The sequence below is a fragment of the Pinus tabuliformis genome, chromosome Q, assembly GCF_031772625.1.
Source record: "Pinus tabuliformis cultivar Carrire ecotype Pingquan chromosome Q, CPIR1, whole genome shotgun sequence".
NCBI lineage: Eukaryota > Viridiplantae > Streptophyta > Pinopsida > Pinales > Pinaceae > Pinus > Pinus tabuliformis.
Window position 1 is genome coordinate 1,180,398,779 of NC_142296.1, and position 12,473 is coordinate 1,180,411,251.

The following is a 12,473-nucleotide window of genomic DNA, read 5'->3' on the forward strand; positions in this document are numbered from 1 at the left end:
AAATTGTTCTTTCAGCATGTCTGGGTGCATTTTGGGTTACCCACTTCCATAGTATCTGATCGAGACTCCCGATTTGTTGGGAAGTTTTGGTCAAGTCTGTGGGAATTAATGGACACTAGACTGAAGAAAAGCACAGCCTTTCATCCACAGACAAATGGCCAAACAAAAGGTAGTCAACCGGATAGTGATCCAGTTGCTCAAGGGTTATTGCAGCAAGCATCCCAAGCTTTGAGATGAACACTTATGTTATGTACAAGATGCTTACAACCATGCTAAACATTCTTCTACACAGAGATCTCCTTTTGAGACCTGTTTTGGTTTCATACCAAGGTCTCCCTTAGATTTTGTCTTTGAAAAAGACATAGCAGTTGCTAGACACAGCAACTAGATTCATTGAACAGATCCAAGAAATTCACCAGACAGTGAAGGAACAGCTGGAAAAGAGCCAAGCCAAATATAAAGCAAGGCATGATAAACATAAGGTGGAGCATAGCTTCCAAGTTGGCGATCAAGTCTGGTTGTATATCAGTAAGGACAGAATTCAAGGTGAAGGAAAGAAGCTGAAGCCAATAAGGTATGGGCCTTTTAAGGTACTTGAGAAAATTGGTGAGAATGCTTTCCGCCTTGATCTTCCAATAAACATGCACATCTATTCAGTAGTAAATGCAGAAAATTTAATACTTTTGACTGAGTTACCAGAGAATCCATAGTAAGAACCATTTTTTGCCAACGTTTCAAATCCCAACTGGGATCCATCATCAGGACAACAAGAATGTTTGATAGAAGAAGAGCTTAATTAAGGGATTAAATAGTAATGAGGAGATAAAAGATGAATTTCGGCTCTCAATTTTGAATAATTTTTGATGAGATGTCGGCTGCCTCTGATTAATTAATTAATTAATTAATTTTAATATTATTTTTTTTTTTTGATAATTTTTTTTTTATTAATATTAATTTTACTTAATTTTTAATCTAATAATAATTAGTTGTTTTCAAATTTAATAAGATAGTTCTTATTAATATTAATTCTATTATTAATTATTATTAATAATATAATAATTAATAATAATAATAACTAGAATTATGATAATTAATAATAATAAGAATTAATGATATAATATTGATCATAAATATTAACCCTAGAATATTGAATTAATATTAATTTTTAATCTAATAATAATTAGTTGCTTCAAATTTAATAAGATAGTTCTTCTTAATATTAATTCTATTATTAATTATTATTAATAATATAGTAATTAATAATAATAATAACTAGAATTATGATAATTAATAATAATAAGTATTAATGAGCATCCCTTTTTTAGACATTCTCATCATGAGAAAAGAGGATGGTTCCATATGGAATAAGGTCTTCAGGAAGTCAACCCGTACAGAAAACTACCTCCACGCTAATTCTCATCATCATCTTGCCCAGAAATTTGGTGTTATAAACACTCTTGCTATCAGGGCCCTTTGAATTTCTGACGCTGATCATTTGAATGAAGAAAAGAAGCATTTAGTCTCAACATTTAAGGGTATAGGCTACAAAGAAAATGAGATTAAAAGAGCAATTCAGAAAGCCGAGAAAAGGATGTTGTCTCATGAACCTAAGGCCCGAAATCAACCTGAGGATGGTAGGGTTTTTCTACCTTACATTCATGGAGTCACAAATAAGATTGCGAAAATCCTAAAAAGGAAAAACATAAGCAGGCAATTCTCAGCACCTGGAACTATTAGACAAAGTATGAGATCTGTCAAGGACAATATTGATAGACATCAACTTAAAGGGGTCTATAAAATTGATTGCTCATGTGGAAAAAGCTACATTGGTGAAACATGTTGCTCCCTGCAGACCAGACTCAAAGAACATGGAGCTGATATTAAGAATGAAAGGTCTCGTACTTCCGCCCTGGCATAACACTCCTCAAAAACTAAGCACCATGTATGCTTGGAAAGCACTTCAATTATCGCTGGGGAAGAGCAGCAGCATAGACGAAAGATCAGAGAAGCTCTTGAAATCATCAAACACCCGCATAATCTCAACAGAGACAATGGTATGGAGATTAGTGGAAGCTGGCTTCCCCTAATCAGAAAAATTAGCTCGCTTTATTAATTTAAGTATAATAATAATAATAAGTAGTACACAATTAAATAATAAATAATAATAAATATTAATAATCAAACATTTATGATAAATATTAATTCAATATAATAGAGTTAATATTTATGATCAATATTATATCATTAATACTTATTATTATTAATTATCATAATTCTAGTTATTATTATGATTAATTATTATATTATTAATAATAATTTATAATAGAATTAATATTAATAAGAACTATCTTATTAAATTTGAAACAGCTAATTATTATTAGATTAAAAATTAAGTAAAATTAATATTAATTCAATATTCTAGGGTTAATATTTATGATCAATATTATATCATTAATACTTATTATTATTAATTATCATAATTCTAGTTATTATTATTATTAATTATTATATTATTAATAACAATTAATAATAGAATTAATATTAAGAAGAACTATCTTATTAAATTTGAAGCAACTAATTATTATTAGATTAAAAATTAAGTAAAATTAATATTAATTCAATATTCTAGGGTTAATATTTATGATCAATATTATATCATTAATTCTTATTATTATTAATTATCATAATTCTAGTTATTATTATTATCAAAATTATATTATTAATAATAATTAATAATAGAATTAATATTAATAAGAACTATCTTATTAAATTTGAAAGCAGCTAATTATTATTAGATTAAAAATTAAGTAAAATTAATATTAATAAAAAAAAATTATGAAACAAAAAAAATTAATATTAAAATTAATTAATTAATTAATTAATTAGAGGCAGCCGACATCTCATCAAAAATTATTCAAAATTGAGAGCCGACATTCATCTTTTATCTCCTCATTACTATTTAATCCCTTAATTAAGCTCTTCTTCTATCAAACATTCTTGTTGTCCTGATGATGGATCCTAGTTGGGATTTGAAACGTTGGCAAAAAATAGTTCTTACTATGGATTCTTCGGTAACTCAGTCAAAAGTAACAAACCACAAAGGTCTTAAATCCAAATTTAATACTGTTTGAACCTTCATTAATTGAAGATCCTAAAGAGCAAAGTCAATTGCCTTCCATTGATGATCTGTTGCTTGAATACCTCAATGAGCTGCAGGAAGATACAATTTTGGATAGGAAGGTGAGGACAACGCGCAGAGGGGACGTAGAGTACCTTAGAATTGGACTCAAAGGTTGAAAGCCCACTAGTGAAAAATGGATAGAGATTGGGCAAGTGAGGCAGTTGTATCCTCACTTAAACAATGCTTGAAAACCAACTTTTGGTGGTCCAAAAGCCTTTTCAGTGGGAAGCCGTGATCCAAATGGATCCAAGAAACACTCTCTCTGTCTTCAAAACTCAGAAATCATGCCAAAAAACCGAGGAAAATTTGCATAAGGAAGCCTTTCAAAACACTATCGGGAGGCAAAAACTCGTGAATCAGTGGAAAAAAACAGAGTAACGGAGGCGGAATAAGTGATGCACAGTAGCCATCAAATGTGGCCGATCAACAATCCAGATCTGATTGACAATCACAATCGGGACTCGCAGAATAGGGATATCAATGCTTAACACATATATATGGTGACAACAATTGGCGGATTTAATATGGACCATAGATCGACGGCCCATATTATATTGCAGGATCACTATTGGGGATTGCAAAAGCGCTTACAACGGCACAGGGGTTATTGGGATGAGCGATTGTGATATCGTAATCGGAACAGCCTAACGGAGCGGGGCCAATTCCAGCATAGCTTGTGATAGCGAGACCTGATGGACAATTAGGTGATAGCATATATCTTTTGAAGTCTAGTGTGCGAGATTTTACAGTTTTTTATATGTTTTCGCAATTTCGTTTGTTAAACGAAAAGTGAAGACAAAGGTGCCGATGCAATATGCCGGACCCAAAAGGGTACCTTAAGGCCATTACATATAATTTCATGTCCGGGGAAAGCCATCCCTAATGCATTATCACAGTTCTTAATACATTTATGAAACACAAGGGACAAAGCCATTGCAATTTGCGAAATCGACCAATAGGTGGACCTGATGGGAGGATAGGGAGGATTTAAGGACTTTTGAAGTTCGATATATTGAGTTTTGGCAGAATTTCTCTGTGAAAATACATTTTCACTATGAAAACAGAGTGCGGTCATTTTAGGAGTTGCAGAGGCCCAAGGCACTCTGGCGTTACAGAATGGGTGGCCACCTCCTCTCCATGCGTTAAGCAATGATTGTATAACACTGGAAGAGGGATTCAAAGCATGCAGAGGCTGAGGAGACCAAGAGACGGGAACCTGAAACGAACAGGCAGCGTTGGCTTTAAAGCCACAAACATAGAGCACATCAAAGAGGGTAGTATTGTAGGCAAATGTCGAGATAGAGTTAGGATAGAGACAAAGAGCATTGAGGGAGTCTGTGTACTCCTAGAAAACTTGAGAGGTTCAAGTAAAGCTCTTGTTATTGTACTTTATTGTATGTGAGGCTCAATTTGAGCTCATTGTTGTAAAAATAACTCTGCTTGAAGACATAATAGAGAGGCCACCACTGAAGGCTGGACCAGGAGATGTAGCCTAGGAGTATTGGGTGAACTCCTTATTAAATTTGTTGTGTCATGTATTATCTATTATGTTTTTTTTACTACTTCATTGTCTGTGAATTTGGAAATCTTATCGATCGATTGCATAAAATAACATAGAATAATCCATGCACATAAGTCTATAATACCTTATTATTGTCTTAGATCTCATTTACAAATGAGATATTAAGGGTGTGAGGGGAAGAGAGAGAGAGAAGGAGAGGGGAAGGGAGATATAAATAGAGAGGGAACAAGATACAGTGAGACAAGAAAATATGTAAATGGAAATAGAGATATAGGGAGTTGGCGAGGGGGGGAGAAAGAGTGAGAAGGGAAGGAAACATGGAGTGAAGAGATAAATGAGGATGAGAGGTAGATTGAGAGAGGAGAGAGAAGGAGAGAGAGTTGAATAAGAGAGAGATAAATGGGGAAGAAGAGAGAGAGAGAGAGAGGTAGAGATAGAGAGTGAGAGAGAAGGAGAGAGGGAGGGATGGAGAGAGTGGAGGGGGAATAAGAGAGAGAAAGAGAGAGAGGGGGAGTGAGATAATGAGGGAGTGAGGGAGAAATAGATATAAGGAGAAAGGTATGGAGATAGAGATAGAGAGGGAAGAATAGATAGAGGACATACACAAATATTTAAATGTAAGTAAATATATATAGAGTGGGGGGCAGAGAAAGAGGAAGAGAGTGAAGGAGACAAGAAGGGAGGAGAGAGGGAAGGAAGGGAGGGTATTATGAACCTTGCACCTTAAAAATGATAAGCAACCAATAATTACAATCCTCTTTGAGCAGGAAAACTCACTTTACCATGAATATAATGTACAAGACAATAGCTGAGGATTTTAAGACTAGGTCTCCTTAGTACATATATAAGCGACAAGGGGTACAACTATAATAAAATGGGACCATGAGTGGTTCTAGAATACATAACAATATAACAATAGCAATATAATCACTCAATATCTAGGGATAAATAATAGGGTTAACATGGACCTTATATAGGGCTTAACATGCCCCTCTACTTCAAACAAGTGTTGTTCTCACCACTTGACTAATTCTTGGTGATTCTGCAAGCATAATTCATCTTCCCATGTAATCTCTTCCATTAGTAGGTTCTTTTGTTTGATGATGTACTCCAAAATTGCTAAGTTACTTGAATATTGAATCGTTGTTTCAATGATTATTTTTAATTCTATTATAATTTCCCTTCTTCATTTAGAATGATTGTTTTTAATTCTATTATAATTTCCCTTCTTCATTTATCTCAAGTACACTTCCCAATAACAAATGAATAACATGGTCATGATTTTCCCTTATTCCATTGGTAGGAGTTTCTGTTTGATGATGTACTCCACAATTGTTGGGTTACTCGGCTACTTAATCCTTGTTTTGAGGATTGTTTCTACTTATAGTATGATTTTCCCTTCTTCATTGATTGCAAATCATTAGCATGGTCATGATCTCAATTAGGTGGAAGAACCTGAGCCATTAATCCAAATTCCTTGGGATGGTTGTTGATAGTTTTATGGAGATCCCTTGACATAGATGATATTGACATTTGAAAATTTAGTGAACATAATTGTTCCATCCACCTCAATGCCCATTTTTGAGTAATTGTTTCATTCAATTAGATATTATCACTTTAAATGATTTCCCTTAGATACCTCTAAGTTCATTTTCCTTTCCTTTCAAGGTAAATATTATGAATAGATATTGAAAATTAAAGGTAATTATTCCCAATTATTATAACCATTGGACCCCTAATACCACATTAGCACCACTACTTTGTATTGAAATCATGGGACTATCCAACAAATATTCCTCGATATTGAGCTTAATGCTATGGCACTTCCCTAAACAATTTATGGCACCATCATTTGCAATCATTACTTGAAACTATGGTGTTGGATATATGAAACAATTGAAAAGCTTTGCTAATTTGTTATTGATGAATTTATGTACACCTCCTGAATCAATCAAAAATATTACCTTTTTCTTTTTGATATATCCTTCTATATTAAGGGTTTATGAAGTATTGATACCAACTAATGCATGATCGGATTTTGTTGGAGCAATATTTTCTAGCTCTAGATCTTGTGATGATTCCATTTCTTGATCTTCTACCTCTTCAAAGTTTATGTAGAATAATTTCTTCTCACTGCATTTATGACCCCTACTATACTTGTTATCATAGTTTAAACATAATCCATTTTCTCTTCTTTCATCCATTTTTTGAGGATTCAAACTTGTTAGTTTAGGAGAGGGGGCATGATCTTAAATATAGTTATTAGTGATTTATTTTCTAGTGGACATAATTTTACTTTCAACTTTCCTTTCGAGAATAAAATTATGCTCTGAAGATTTAGGTTCAAAGAGATGCACCTCATGTTGAAAGATTTCCTTTAAAATTCTCATAAATAGGTTTAAGAAACTATCACACGAAATATTATTTACATTGAGAATCAACCTTTTGAATAGACGAATGTGCTCTATAATTGAACCCTATTAAGGAATTATTTGATGGATTTTTGCATTTATTCCTTATTTTCATTCTTCTTCTTTTCTATTTCTCTTTTAAGTTTTGCTTGAGAACCTAATAAATCCACCCTTTTCTACATACTACCATCTATTTCGTTAACTATCTTCTCTAATTGAAGTAACTTAACTTATAAGTCTTCACTTTCTTCATGAATCAATGATGAACCTTTAATAGATTTTCTTGGTGTAGTAGCTTTCTTCGGAGGAATGTTGGAAAATCATGATATTATTCCTCTTTATCACAACTTTAAGGCACTAAAAAAGTGAGATCTTCTAATCAATATAAAGGTCGCTTGTAAGTTACATATCTTAATTTGGAGAGTATATGAATGGAGTTTTTCTTGACACATCTTGAACATTTGAGTCCTTCTAGATCTAAAAATTTGGTTTGTATTACTCTGACATGTCTTTTTGTAATTCCACAGGTGCGAATAGAACTTGATGTGCCAAGTGAAAGTTATGGTAACTTACCCAAAACTTTCTATTATATGAGAAAAACTTTTACACTATGCCATGTGTCTAAATCTTAAAATATAATTTTGAAATTCATACATGAGATAATTATATATGTCTCCTAAATATCCAAAAAAAAATCATAGTTTGAAAAGTCCCAGAAAATAATATATAATAAAATTACTAAGCCAACATATTTAGAATTTGTTTTAGTATCGTTCACAAACCCTAACTTCCACAAGATATAAACTTGAAGTATAGTGAGCCAAATTATGAAAATTGAACCAAATGTTCCCCAATATTTTTCTCAATATGGTCCAAATTTCACTATCTAAAACCTCCTAGAAAAGTTATTCTGAAAATGCTAAATTAATCTATTTGAAATTTAGGAGTATCAAGTAACTTGGAATTCCTTAGAGCATATGCCTAAAGTTATAGTGAATTAAGATATAAAATATTAAATAGATGTTCACTGATATTTCGCCTCACTATGGGCATGTTGATGGCTAAATATAGCCTCCATCAACATTAAGGAGACCACCCAGTCAGGGCACCAAATCATACCCTTTTTTGTTTTGGATGGTGGTTCTGATTGGTTCTATTGGATCCAGTTACCCCCTCACCCTTCCTGCTGACTTGTGATGTCTCTAATTACTTATAATAAAAAAACTGAAATATTGGATTTACCCTCTTGCAGATCTCTTGCAAGAAAGCAACCCTTAAGTAGAAACAAGTGTTCATCCAAACCACAAATGCAATTGCTCTTGCATAAGGAGACATTATGAAATGCACTAAATTAATTTAAATGCAAATCTACACTAGGATACAAGTAGTAAAATAAGATCAGTCTATCCTATCTTGATTAGAAAAATATATAGTTATTATCTGAATCAAGAGAAAAATGATTTTTTTTAAAAAGGCGATTTAATATATTTTGTATGATAAATATCAAAATGTTGAAGTATTTCTAACAATTGATATTGTTATTGAAATACATGCTTTGTTCAAAGATTATATTAGTGAAAGATAAGCCATCAAAGAGTAGAAATAGTTCATACATTTCAATAACTATTAAATCTATTTTAGATGGAAAATTTATGAGTAAATAGTTACTCAAAAATTATATTAAACATAAGAGAAAATCGGAAATAAAAATAATATATCTATGATACCATTAGATTAGATAATTGATCAAAAGGACAATCATTCTCATATTAAACAACACTGCGGAATATGAGCTAACTAGCACAAATCTGTCATTAAAAAGGACATAATTTGCATTACCAAATAATATTACTTGAATGAAAATTAAACTTGAAACTTTTGTGTTTTCCTATACAAAGAATCTCCAGTAGTCCTTCCAAAATCTTCAAGTCTGCTCGTAGAAAATATATCTGCACTAGTGCAAGCATAACCTTTACAACAAAGATTTAGTATTCAAAAGGAAAATCCTCAATCTTTTATATGAGCATTCCTCTTCACATACAACTAAAATTCTCTTATACAAAAGTGCTCAGAGTCTCTAATTTGCAACCAATAGGAACCCTTACTTCTTCTCCCAAAATCTAATTTATGATTACAAAAATCAATCCAAAAATGGAGAGTTGTTACAAATAGTTTTCAATCACCTAATTTGGAGCAGCAAAGCATCTTTTTCTTCTCTGTTAGATCAATCTTGTTGCTCCAAATCTTCTTTATCTCATCCTCTCCAATAAATCTCTTGCGAAAATAAATTAAAATTGAAATTGAAACCAACTAAAATTATACATCAAAATTAAAATACAAAAATTGGAAAAACAAACTTTTCAACAAAAATGTAATTAAATAAATTAATTAATTTAAATTGATGCTTCCCATTGATATTTGTCAAAGCTTCCCTAGTCCAAGAGGGAAATCTTTGAATGAATTTGCAACAACAAAATTTTTGGCTCATGAAATTCTAAAAACAAGATTCAGAAAACTAGTTTTTGGTTGCAAATTCAGAGCTTCAACTTCTATTAAATTTTAGACATAGTAAATCTTCATAATTTCTTGAGTTAATGCCTCGATATTGTTCTCCATGATTTTAGCTTTCCATCAAGTCATCCTAAGCCTCATTTCGTGAGTAAAACTCAAGTCACAATCTTCCAAAGATTGAATTTCAAAACTAACTACTTAGTATAAAATACACAATTTAGACAAAAATCTAAGTAATTTATTATAAATCCCTATTTTAATTAAAGTTTATTAATTTTAATAAATTTATAATCCTGAAAATAAATAAAAATAAAAATTCATTAAATTATAAATTTAAAAATACTAAAACAAATTTTAAATTAAATAATATAAAAACGAATAAAAAATGAATTTTCAAAATTTGAAAGAAAGGTTCTCCTTTAAAATCAATGTGAGGTTAGAAGTCTTAATGAAAAGAAATTATGAGAATAGAACGTGGGAGGAGAGCCATGTGGGAGTCAGACCTCCTTCCCATAGTTCGGAAATAAAAAAGGTACATTGCTTATTCAATAAGAATGCCAGTTATACAAAAACCCTTACAACACTTCCCACTCAAGGCTTCTTTTATGTCATTTTGGGGATGAGCCCCTCGAAGTAATAAAATGTTTGTAAGTTGAACTTGCATGGTAAACAAATCGGGATGATGTTATTTATATATATATATATATGATGATGATGATGATGATCGTTATCGTCCACTGAGACCAAATTGGTCTATCGGACCTATAATATTTTTAATTTTTAATTGTCTAGCTCCTCGTCTTTCTTGGCGAGATTGGTGTTGTAGCTCTCTTTTTTTTCTCTACGGTCTTCCAACTTCCTTTATCTTGCATCTCCTTCATCTCTTCTGGTTCTTGAGACAATGGTGTCTTAGCTTCGTGATCATTTGTGTTCGTCCTTTTGAAGATAGTCGGAGAAGAGGTTTGGTCTAAGAGATCTGCTTTGTTGTTAAATGAAGATTTATTTTGCACGATATTCAAATCCTCATAACTATTGATACTTATATATATATATATATATATATATATATATATATATATATATATATATATATATATATATATATATATATATATCACAGGTAGTTTTAAATAATTATTAATTGAATAAATAATTAAAATAAAAATTAATTAAATAATATTATTTACTAATTAATTAAATAAATTACAATCAATTTAATTAATTTAGATTAGTTAAATAAGTTAATTAAATAATAATATTTACAAATTAATAAATTTAATTAATTAAAATAAATTAAATAAATAATTTTATTTACGTATTTAAATTAACATAAAAAATTGTATATATTTAAGTTTAGGTGGTGAAAATCACTTAAACTTTGAACAAGCGTTATTTTCAAACCGTAAGTCTAAATTCAACAAAAATTGAGTTGTTGGGAAACTAGCGAGAAATCACACACAATGAAGCAATCAAAGCTGAAAACCAAGAAAAGTGAAAATCCCACAAAATTAATAAAATCAAAGCATGAAAGGTGATATGATCAAAATTTACATAAATGGTCCTCATTACCATTATGAAGATAATAATGTAAAAATGAGGGTTGGTGTTTTGCCACAATGATTGGTGGCACACTTGGTGAAACAACTAGCTCTATTTAAAGGTACGAAACCTATAAAAAATGAATGAATGATGATTAGAAGATATAAAATGCCAAATATCAAATATCCTAATAGCTTTGCCCCTAACATTTGGAGATAAAAGATAAGGATTATGTCCATCACTGTCCATGAACTTATTAAAATATGATCCCATGAATCATGAGTTGTAGCAAATCTTGTATATGCAACAATAAACTTCATCAGCAGTCAGTTTTGAGAAAACAAGGTAATCAAGTAAATCATAGTAATGAATTAACTTTTATACCATATGCATGGACACTGCTGCCAGCAGGCATTTATAGCCTCGACGGGATGACTTTTAACCCCTCCAAATGTGAGTGTCCCATCTATTAGAAATAAATACATAGTTACAAGATCATTTTAAAAACTTATTTGGATGTCAACTGAAGATCACTATCCTAGCTTGGTTACTAGCTGATGACAGTGCTATTCACAAGAACTAGCGAAGTGAAAGCCATTACCCTAGCTTGGCGACCAATAATAGTAATGTCACTATATTAGGGCCTATGATCATGGTAGGTCAACTTGTGATGAGACCTCTTATCCTCTAGTTAACTATTTTGTGTTTTTAGGTTCAACTATGGTTATTGTTAATCTCCAAGAGATTACTTAATAGATGGGGAGGCAGATCATCTCCTTAAGAGCAAGGGATGGCGTAATTTTTTTAGATAACTAATCTTTGCTAGGGACTTGACTAGTTATGAAAGTTGAAAGTCAACATAATGATATCATCTTTATAGAAATATTCCTTAAAGATAATATTGTGTTTACGGATAATAGAACATAAACTAATTTCCCAATAATTATGCTAAGTAGAACCCGAAAACATTAAAAGTGTTCCCTCATTTAAATCAAGGAGAGAAAATCCAGAAAGGCTTATAAAAATTATTCCATATAAATCTTAGTAATATCACGAAATCCAATCCAAAGTGAAAGTGAAATCATCACGCTCCAAAAATTGCAAAATAAAAAAATGAAATGCAAACTAAAAGAAAAAAGTTGAATGAAAAGTCAAAATTGAAAGAAAACTTCAACAAGGCGATTTATAAAAAAAATGTCTCAACAAAAGAATAAATATGAGGGAAGAATATATGTTTTTCTTAAGTTGAGATTTTGATGATCTACGTCTTGCAAAGTATAGGTAATTAGGCTTTTAATTCAAATAAAAA